The sequence below is a fragment of the Poecilia formosa genome, unplaced genomic scaffold (assembly GCF_000485575.1).
Source record: "Poecilia formosa unplaced genomic scaffold, Poecilia_formosa-5.1.2 Scaffold7, whole genome shotgun sequence".
Taxonomy (NCBI): domain Eukaryota; kingdom Metazoa; phylum Chordata; class Actinopteri; order Cyprinodontiformes; family Poeciliidae; genus Poecilia; species Poecilia formosa.
The window spans coordinates 2929468-2940709 of record NW_006799946.1 but is presented as its reverse complement, the minus strand read 5'-3'; positions in this window follow the sequence as shown (position 1 = coordinate 2940709).

Here is an 11242-nt window from a genome sequence, read left to right as displayed (position 1 = left end):
TTTTTGTAGTTTTAGCACCAGGAGCAAATGTTTTATTGACTTCTCTTTCAAACTCACAAATATAAAACCAGTTTTCTGAGTTGGTTTGCTGACTCTCAGAGGCTCTCTATGATGTGATGTGGAGTGTGAGAGGGATGTCTTGTCTCTCTTTCCAGGGCTGAACAGCTGAACACAAACCAGGGAGGGACAAAGCACTAATCTAAATATGGGCAACCAACTGGAGCCAATCAGAACATCTGCATTTGTAAGTCCAGGTCCAGCCCACCCAAATCCATCTACCAGTGCTTATTGTAGTTCAGCATGTGACGTGGACTCCTCAAAAGCTATTGTTTTGCTCAACCAACCCTGACCTGGAAGCCTCAGGATCCCTGGTCTCTTATGTGTTTGTAAGTCCATTTGTAGCATATCCTCTAAAAGTGCTGTCAGACTTTAATGATTTCAAATTCAAACAAGTTTAATTAAACACCCTGGTCTAATTATTCCCAGCCCCAGAGAGTCAAGAAATCGCTTAAATATAACCCGTCTGACACCGTGAAGTAGGCTAAAGGACCTCAAAGGCAAGACATAATGCTAAGATCTAAAGTAATTCTACTCTGGTGAGAAAGAAGGTCACTGAAATCCAGCAGTCTTAAAAGGGATACAGAGCTCTTTCAAAGACTTTGACATACCAGTGATTCATAATGAGATGCAAAGTTACTCCAAGAGAGAATCAAAAACTCATCCAGGAGATCATAACATCTTAGGGGATAGATTTCCACCACTTACATGCCTCTTCTAAGATCAGTGTTTAGGATTGAAAAATTAGGAAGAGACGAGACAATCATGACATCCATGGGAGAGTCAGAAGGCAAAAACCACTGCTGAACAAAAGCAACATAATGACCCATCTTACATTTGCCAAAATCCTCTTCATGGTCCCCAAAGCTTATGGGAAATAGTCTGTAGACTGATCAGAATTTAACCTGCTTTGCTGGTTCAAGACCTGGACGACTTGGTTGATGATTGAACCATGACTTCTGCTCTCTGGCTGGGAATATTGAAGGAAAAAAATCTAGTGCATCAATTTGTGACCTTCAACTCAAAGGCACTTGAGTTAGGAAGATAATCAATCCCTCTGAACGGTTAAGGAACGTTTTGTAGTACCCCATTGAATAACTCCGCCTGCAGTTAAACTAAGCTAGTTATACTAGGCAGGGGGTGACGGTTTACACATTAGTAATGAGACCTGGGTTGCTACGTCTTGTATGAGAGACTTTATAAAATCTGCAGCTCTGCCTGTTTTACCCACACCCCTCTACCCACTGTGTACCCATTATCAGAGGGCGTGAGGCAGCTTTATTAGGTTCTACCAACAGGGGTCCTAAAAGCCTTGGCAGGGTTCCCATGTTTGCTAATATAAACCTGTTAGGACTTGTTAAAGCACAGACTCTCACACACCCACACATGTGCACAGAGGTTAATTTTCATGATGTATTTGGGTTCGCTGTGCAGTACAGCTTTATACCCTGGCTCATAGGTGGAGATGTTGCACTCACTGGTCCTACATCTGTTTGAAAGCAAAGAAGAAGAAAACAGTTAAATGCAATATCTCTCAATCTCTACGTGTGTGGTCCCTCAATGATAAACTGTCTAGATGATGACTACAGCAGCCTCATCAAAGAGTATCACTAGTCATTTGGGTTTAAGTGACGTGTCTGAGGGTATTTTTGTCAGTGATGACAGAAAAAAAAGATATTTACCTGCAATCCAAGTCAAGTTAGGTTAACTTTATTCCTAAACCAACGATAGGCACTGAACAACATGCTTAACATAAGAATGAATGAAGCAAGTTAACAACAGGGAGCCTGCAATTTGACTCAACTCCTTGCTTCCAGTGGCGGGACAAGTGTTTCCCAATCACTACTGCTTGTCCTGCCACCTTTGTAAACTTTGTCTTGCCTTTGTCGGTCCCTGACTCTTTCCTCTGTCATTTTCTTCCATTTTTCTTTTTTCCCACTTGCCGTCTCTACCAGGCAGAGCACCAAAAATAATAAGAGACAGGAAAGTCAAGTCCACAGCAGCAGAGTCTGTAGGGCCAAGAACCATGCCCGTAGGCCGTTTCTTTTCTCCCTTCCATAACCCTCTAATTTTGCATTTATTTTAAGGATGAAAGTTTACTGAGCTCAAGACTCGACGCAAAGCCGGAGGCCTGTGACTCACTGTAATGTTCCTTTAGTGCCCACTCCAGTTGTTTATGACTCACACATCATAAGTAGATGGTTTACAGCTTTTCCCTCTAAAGGCATGGGTGTTATATGTAAATACTGAAGTGGCAAGAATGTCGTTAATCTGGGGCTTTAAATGACTTTTCTTAATCATTTTTCTTCTCAGGGTGGAATAGCTATGTCCTATCTTAACAACTATTAAAAACAGGGTGCATACATTTTTCTTATTTACACAAACCGTCCATTATCAAGATGCAGAAATACCACACTCCAGGAAGTTTGTTGGTAATCTGTTAGTTGTTGATAATCTATATGTTGTGATCATTCTGATGCACATTTTAATTTAACCCTTTCATGCATGAATTATGATCCTTTGTGTCAGGATTTTTCTCCATTTTTTAAAAATTTCTTAAGGCATAAGAAAAGGTAGAATTTTTTTTGTAAAAAAATAAATAAATAACCCTCTATGGTTTGACTTTTTATTTTTTGGGGGAAAAAAATATTTTCCTGCATTTTTGTGGGAGCTTGTTGGCCCTTAATTACATATCAATCATAAAATTTTACCCTGACACCTCCCGGAACCGGATTTGGGTTTGTTGCCTCAGGGCAACATTGCGCTACAAGGGGTCTAAAACGCCAAGTTTTCTACAGTGATTATGAGAAATGAAATACAAATCAAACAAAAACTATATTCATAAAAAAAACTTTTTTCGACAAAAATAAATCAGATATGGTTCCAACTCACCAAATCTAAAATAAACAACTAACTGTCATTAATGAATGGTACGTTTAAGCAAATTTCTAAAACGAGCATTTGTGTGTTTGTACATATGTAATGTTTGGCAGAGCTAGAATCACTAAAGATGTTGAAATCAGTCGTTTTCCCTATTATATGTTAAACATCAGGAAGGAATTGCTTGCTGATGTGAAAAAAAAGTGTGTATCACATTTTTGGCACTTGATTATTGGTGTAACTGGGACTCACCATGTGTTTATCTGATTATCTGTGGGTTGTAGCGACCAGATTCACATCAGTGACAGGACTTAGGGCTGCAGGTTCTTTTTTTAAGAGTTTGTAGTTCTGATTTTTTTGGTAGAATTTGAGCCAAGCAAAGGACAACATTTCCACCAGCTCCTATATCTGGTAGATTTGGTGGTGGTACGGCTCACCCTGTGTAGATTTTCAAGTTGTAAGGAACACCTTCTACACCAGCCATATGAAGTACCCTGCAGACTCGTATATTTGGGTTTGGCAGGTATTGCTTCAGTCTTTGTCTGCCTTGGAATGGGGCCATATGTTCATTGATGACCAGCTCATCACTCTTTGAGACTGAAGTCAGTTTTGAGGATAAACAAACAATGAAATGATGGTTGTACAGTGGATCCTCATGTTTTCATCTGGAATGACCCCAACTTATGAACCCTTTGTCCATGAAAAGATCTTGCATCCATCTCCTGTTGCTGTTAGTCAATAATAAAGTAAAAAAAAATAGCTGTGATAATTATTTTGTAATCAACTGAATATCAACACACTAGAATAATATTGTCTGAGCAAAAGGGCCCTATAACTGCACAATGTTTCCCTGAGGCAACAAACAAAAAAAACACCAACACAGTTTTAGCATATAAATTATAAAAAAAATGTCTTGAAATGATCTATAATGCTTCTTTACATACTCACAGACATAAAAATATTTTTAGTTAGAGTGACCCAAATTTAAACATGAAGAAAAGTGATGTATAACTTGCATGCACCTCTGCTTTCATAAAAAGGACAGCTCCTCTTCTAAGTAAAAGGTCACATGAACCTCAATACCTCTTTTATTTGGACAAAAATATGTCTAGAGGTATTTTAAATCATTCCCCCCAAAAAAATAAAATGAAGGAGCAACGCCATGCCATAGCGGGATACATATTTATGAATAAATATTTTTTTAGGTGATAAATTGTAATTTTCTCCAAATACAAAGCTGTTATTTGAAAGATACATCAGTAGTATAGTTCTTTAGGGGTTATCTGATGTCACAATAATTTTTTTTTACCTGCTAGAGTCGTCTACAGTAAAAGGAGGAACCGGGTTGGTAGGCATGCTTTTTTTGTCTGTTGGCCATATTGGATTTAATAAAAAATAATTTCTCGCATTTGCAGCTGATGGCCAGTTGTTGATGGTGTATTTTATAACGCATTAGTGTCCACTTCTGTGGTCTGTGTTCATTTATAACATAAAAATCCACAAGAAGCACAAGAAAATGACGTTTAGATAGTTGTAGTGACCACTATGCACGAAAGGATTAAAATATGACATTGTACAGACAAAAAAACACAACAGAAACAGTAGCATTAAGAAACCCTATTTTGTTCAGTGTTGTGTGTTTTGGCTAAACCTAAAGCGTGAAAACAAACATACAACCTCACAAGGTTCTAAATGTCTGTATTAGCATAGATGATTAGCAACAATATTTCTCTCTACTTCCTCCTTAGACAACATCTGAAAGCTGTTAGTCATTTTCAGGGTGACACAGGAGGAAAGCATCAACCCTGACTCCTCCTCCTCCAGCAGCAGCAGCAGCAGCAGCAGCAGCAGCAGCAGCAGCAGCAGCAAAGATTTCTGAACATATGGCTGGCACAAGGAAAACTTCTCTTGTGTGAAACCTCTTCTGCTCTCCGAGGCCTCAGTGATGGAATGGAAGCATTGTGCTCAGTTTGTGCTGATGAAAAACTGAGTTTCAAATTCCCACAATACAGCCAAGAAGCTTCTTGAAAAACTGAGATGATAGATTGTAAAGGTTCCCTAAAACTGAAAGGAAAGTATTTCTATGTTGCAGGGCCTTGAAACAGTTTATTGAGATACACACAGTAAAAGCCATCTTAGCACTGTCACAGAAGCTAATGTGTAGTCTGTCTTATTTCCACTCTTGGGGGTAAATCCAAGGAAAATTAATCATAATCCTGGATTGACTACTTTGCAAATGATATCCAGTAGTGAGTCAAGAAGCATTGCTCAGGTATTTCAGCTTACTAATATTGATTTCCTCCACTTGGAGTCAAGTTTCACAAATAAATAAATAAATAAATAAATAAATAAATAAATAAATAAATAAATAAATAAATAATCTGTGAATTCTGACCTGCGAAAAAAGCTCGAGTCCAGTGCTTTGTTTTATAAGTCCTTTCTTTAAACTTCACAACACACATGGGAACTCTGATTAATAGTTAAATTGATTTTGAGGAGGGATTTCAGATTAAAGGGGCTGAATACAAGTGCACACCACACTTTTCAGAGTTTTATCTGAAAAGGAAAAAAAAAATAGAAAACAAGGGCCAAGTGATGGACTCCTTTGTGTAAGTCTATTTCATAATGTCTCAACAGTGACTTTTTTTCAACCCAGGTTCTTAAAACAAACTTCTCTGCATGTTTTAGTTGTTTGTCTGGTCTAACACATCTAATCTGAGATGACTGCAGTCAAGCATCATACAAATCCCATGCATTAAGTCTGATTTTGTACTGTGACAAAATCTGAAGAGGCTGAAGTAGTTTGGTTACATTTGTGAGGTGCTGTATATCTTTGTTTGGAACTAGTGATTTTTTTTTATTTAGCACAGTGCACTGATGACTTAGTTTAGAAAAACCCTGCTATGCATAACCTCTTCAATAATTCAATCTAATCACAGATAAGTGGCAGGTTGTGAAGTAGAAAATGTTCAAGAATGAAAAATGTATTGGAGGAAGAGAAAATTGGCATCAGTAGATTTAATCAGTTTTATCTGACAGCAGTGACATTCTGAGAAAAAAATAAATCAAACTGAATACAACAAACTTTTATCAACTCTGCATGACGACTAAAGCTTTTAATTCACATCAGTATGAAAGTATATACATCAGCCCTCCAGTCCTAGGGCAGTCCTTTTCACAGTAAGAGGAGTCAGAGAGTATTTAAACGTGGCAACTTCACATGCATCCAGTCCATGAAAAGAGGAGATGAAAATGAAGGAGGAACAAATATGAAGGTGGGACGCGGAAGCAGTTGTGGCTGTTTAAACGGTTCGAGTCAGCTACGCGAGTGGGTTAAGTGAAGTAATTTTTACCCATGCTGGATGTTAGGGGAGGGAGAACAGACGAGAGACCGCACTGCATTCTTTTCTATTGAGGTCACTTTTTTTCTTCTTCTCAGACCCTCTGAGGTACTCTGCACTTATGTTAGTGTGATTCTTCGGATCAGATTCAAGACAAAATGCAAAACCACAAAAAAAAAAAAAGGTTGAGCAGAATGTTCTTATGCTCCGCTACAAATAAATGTCACAATGTCAGAACGCACCAGGCATAAAACGATGCAACCTGATCGAAAAAAGTGGAATACAAATTACTCTTGAGGAGATGTAATGAGTTGAAAACTATAAGATGAAGACAATAATTCAGTGAAGACACCATAAATACAGAATAGGAGTAGGAATGTACATATACAGTGCTTAATATATTGAGATTTTAAATCTTTCATTGTTATGTTTTCAGCTCTATGATGGACTGATGGTTTGCTGTTATTGCAAAAAAAAAGTAAGTTTCATCTTACTAGAGGTTTATGTTGCTATGATTATATATATATATATATATATATATATATATATATATATATTTTTTATTTAGAGCTAAACAGACAGTTGCCCAGGGCGGCAATAGAAAAGAATGATACAGTTTGTGATAAAAAAAAAAGCACATCTTGTCTGTCAGTTTCATTTTGTTATTCATATACAGATAATGGTTCATTAGCTGTACATGAGGTGGTTTGCAATGCATTTTTCTCTGTCCTCCAAATTTAGATGATTTGTTCCATTTTGATTAGTTGTAGGGGATTACNAAAAAAGGTTGAGCAGAATGTTCTTATGCTCCGCTACAAATAAATGTCTCAATGTCAGAACGCACCAGGCATAAAACGATGCAACCTGATAGAAAAAAGTGGAATACAAATTACTCTTGAGGACATGAAATGAGTTGAAAACTATAAGATGAAGACAATAATTCAGTGAAGACACCATAAATACAGAATAGGAGTAGGAGTGTACATATACATTTTAATTGTATTTTTTGATTAGCTGTTTTTAAGACTAGTTGAGGATTTAAATAGCGTTTCACTGACGCTGTTTTCCCATAACATATAATTACCCATTAATATTTTTACTTTTCCTGTCTAGTTAGCATCTTTAATACAAAAACCCAGTGGACCGCCAGTGGACCACCTCAGCGCCCTGACCACCTTAGCAAGTTTTCTGGGGGAAAGGTCACCAGCAACACAGAGACAGGACAAAACAACCATGCATGCACACATCCGTACCTAAGGATGGGTTTACAGAAATCCATTAACGCAAAAGTCATGCTTTTGGACTTTGGGAGGAAGCCGGAGTACCCGGAGAGAACCTACGCATGCATTGGGAAAACATGTAAACTCCATGCAGAAAGACCCGGGGCTGGGAATTGAAGCCAGGACCTTCTTGCTGCAAGACAACAGTGCTACCAAGTGCATCATTGTGCAGGACCTAGGTTGATGAGCAGGTGTGAGTGGAGGGAGTGGAAACAGACTGTGAAGGGATAGAGAAAGTGGCAAAAGAAAGCGGGGGAAGATTACACAAGGGGAAACAACCAAAATACAAACACAAAGGAGTAACACTAAAGGAACCTAATTAAATTAGAACAAAGGAAAATAACTATCCATCCATCCATTTTCTTTACACCCTTGTCCCTTAGTGGGGTCAGGAGGGTTGCTGGTGCCCATCTCCAGCTAACGTTCGGGCAAGAGGCAGGGTACACCCTGGACAGGTTGCCAGTCTGTCGCAGGGCAACACAGAGACAAACAACCATGTATACACACACTCACACCTAGGGGCAATTTGGAGAGGCCAATTAACCTGACATGTTTTTGGACTGTGGGAGGAAACCGGAGTACCCGGAGAAAACCCATGCATGCACAGGGAGAACATGCAAACTCCATGCAGAAAGACCGGGAATCGAACCCAGAATCACCAATGAAGAACAGAAGTGGAAAACAAGGCAGAATTAAATGGAAACAACTAAGGAACACCAAAAGAATCTAAGGAGGATGCCGGCGAACGGCAGCCTTGGAGGACGCTGGCAGCGGAGCAAGTACCTTGGTGGACGTTGGCGGCAGAGCGGGAACCTTGGGGATGCTGGGGATGTATCCCATCCTGACTGACCTCCTGAGCCTTGTTGCAGGTCCTGTCGACCTCCCAGCCGACCTCCTGAGCCTGGCTGGGAGGTCGATGGGACCTGCGACACAGGCAGTGGAGCAATTACCTGCCTGCGGCAGAGCAGGAACTTGGAGGCTGATGGGACCCACGATGAGGCTCTGGAGGCTGATGGGCCACGAAACGAAACCCTGGGGGTCAGCTGAGAGACCAAAGGGACTCGCCACAAAACCCTGGAGGTCAGCCAGGAGACCTATAGGACTCGACACGAAGCCCTGGAGGTCGGCCGGGAGACCAACAGGACCCACAATGAAGCCCTGGAAGTCAGCCCAGAGACCAACGGGACTCGACACAAAGCCCTGGAGGTCAACCGGGAGACCAACGGGACTCGCCACGAAGCCCTGGAGGTCGTCCAGGGAACCAAAGGGACTCGACACGAAGCCCTGGAGGTCAGCCTGGAGACCAGCGGGACTCGACACGAAGCCCTAGAGGTTGGCCGAGAGACCGACAGGACCCACAACGAAGCCCTGGAAGTCAGCCTGGAGACCAATGGGATTCGCCACGAAGCCCTGGAGGTCAGCCTGGAGACCAGCGGGACTCGACACGAAGCCTTGGAGATCAGCCTAGAGACCAGCGGGATTCGACATGAAGCCCTGGAGATCAGCCTAGAGACCAGCGGGACTCGACACAAAGTCCTGGAGACCAGCCCGGAGACCAACAGGATTCGCCACGAAGCCCTGGAGGTCAGCCTGGAGACCAGCGGGACTCGACACGAAGCCCTGGAGATCAGCCTAGAGACCAGCGGGACTCGACACAAAGCCCTGGAGACCAGCCCGGAGACCAGCGGGACTTGCTATGAAGCCCTGCAGGTCGGCCGGGAGACCGACAGGATCCACAGCGAAGCCCTGGAGGTCAGCCGGGAGACCAGCGGGACTNCAGCTCTGATTCTCACTTTCAGGAGTGAATGGGGTTACCACGGATGCCCTGAACAATCTGTGGGTACACAGATCCATTTGCAACAAAATGTGATGGATTACATATTGGACTTTTGTTTCATCAGAACCAATAGCAAACTTTTTCAGCAATCTGTTTCACAGTAATTTAACTGTTTTATTGGACATTTTCTCAACCAATCATGATCCAACGTTGTTCCTCCCTGTTGATTTGACATTGATATGGACTGGCCTGGGCAGGCTGGGATCAGTTGATAAAAAGCTGCAGTTCTGGAAATATTCCACCCCAGTTGTCTAGCCTTCATCATTTGAACTGTCTCAAACTATCTTAAATCCTTGCACGTGCCTATTTTTCCAGTTTTAACATCAACTTGAGGTAACAGAAGTTCCTGAAAAATTTTCAGAGTGTAGCTGTGCTAACTGAGTAAAAGCTTGGACTGGACATTGTTGAGCTCCTTTTCTGCAGCTGAGGGGAGACTATGAGTCATCCGACAGATGGGATTTTTTTTCCCTGCATATTTACCGACTTCCTTATTCCTACTGCAGTGTCTCTTAGTTAGAGTTTACCTGCTATGCATTGTACTCCATTTCAATGTGTCAGCTCCTGAAGCTTTGTAGTGAGATTAAAACTTCTGTCTGGTTCCCGAAGTGCCCGTTTTCCCATTTAACCCAGACCCCTAAAGTTTCCTCCCACTTTGTTTTTTTTTTTCTCCTTTTTTTGGTTTGTTTGCCTTATTTCCTTCTTTAAACTGTAAGTCTCAACTGCACTGCTTTATTATTTTTTGTTGTTGTCATTTTTCTTACATTTGAACATTCTTGCATGGCCATTGTATTTGCAAGTGCTTGCAGAGGCAGTCAGAGTAACGACATTTCCAGACAGGATTTCTTAGCTCATTTTTCCCCCACCGATTTGCTGCAAACTATTCTGTGTGTCTAAAGTGAGTTTTTAGCCTCAATCCAGTATTTCGTTGGTATTTTCCTGCTATGACACTGATGAAAACATTAGTACAAAGAATGAGAGAATGATAAGGTAAAAAAGTTGAGGAAGAAGAGCTCGACGGCAAACAGAAAGCAGACAATCCAAAGCATTTGCTGAGACACAGGAGGAGAGAAACTGAAGGGGTAAGAAGGAAAAACACGCTTTACATCCCCAGATGTCTGGGAGGATCCGCCACAAATATGGCACCAATGGAAGAAAGGGAAAAAGGAAATATTGTTTAAAAAAATCTCTAAGTACCAATTTGTCACAAATCATGTGGGAACACAGAACACCTGTGGTACAAAGTGATTTGGTTTGATGAGACCAAAATTAATATTTTTGGCCTACAGGCAAAATGCTATGTGACATCACACCAAACAAATCATAGCCACACTGAAACATGGTGGTGGCAGCATCATCCTACGTGATGCTTGTCTTCAGTATGGATGAGGAAGAAGCTCAGATTTGATGAGAAGATAAAATCCTCTGCTTAGATCAAAAGCATTTTTGTGCCATAGAATGGCCTAATCCAAGTCCACACCTAAATCCAATCAGCATTATATGAAAAGACTTAAATCAATTGAAATCTACAGAGTACAGACACTGATAGGTAATTGTATTGGGCTTGAACTATATTGTAATAAAGTTTGGTGATATTAGACTGGAGAAGAGCAAACCAGGTGAAGACGAGCTAAAAAAACAAAAAACAAAAAAAAAACATGGTTCTACAATGTACTCATTAAAAATGTATTCTTAACTTTTCAGATTTTTATTATTTGCAAAAACTAACTATCAAAACCACATATTGCCTTTCTTTAACTTAAAAAAAATGCTACCTTGTTGCTTTGGTCTGTGAAATAAAATCTAAATAAAACACAAAGACGTTTGCGGTCAAGTTGTGATAGCAGATA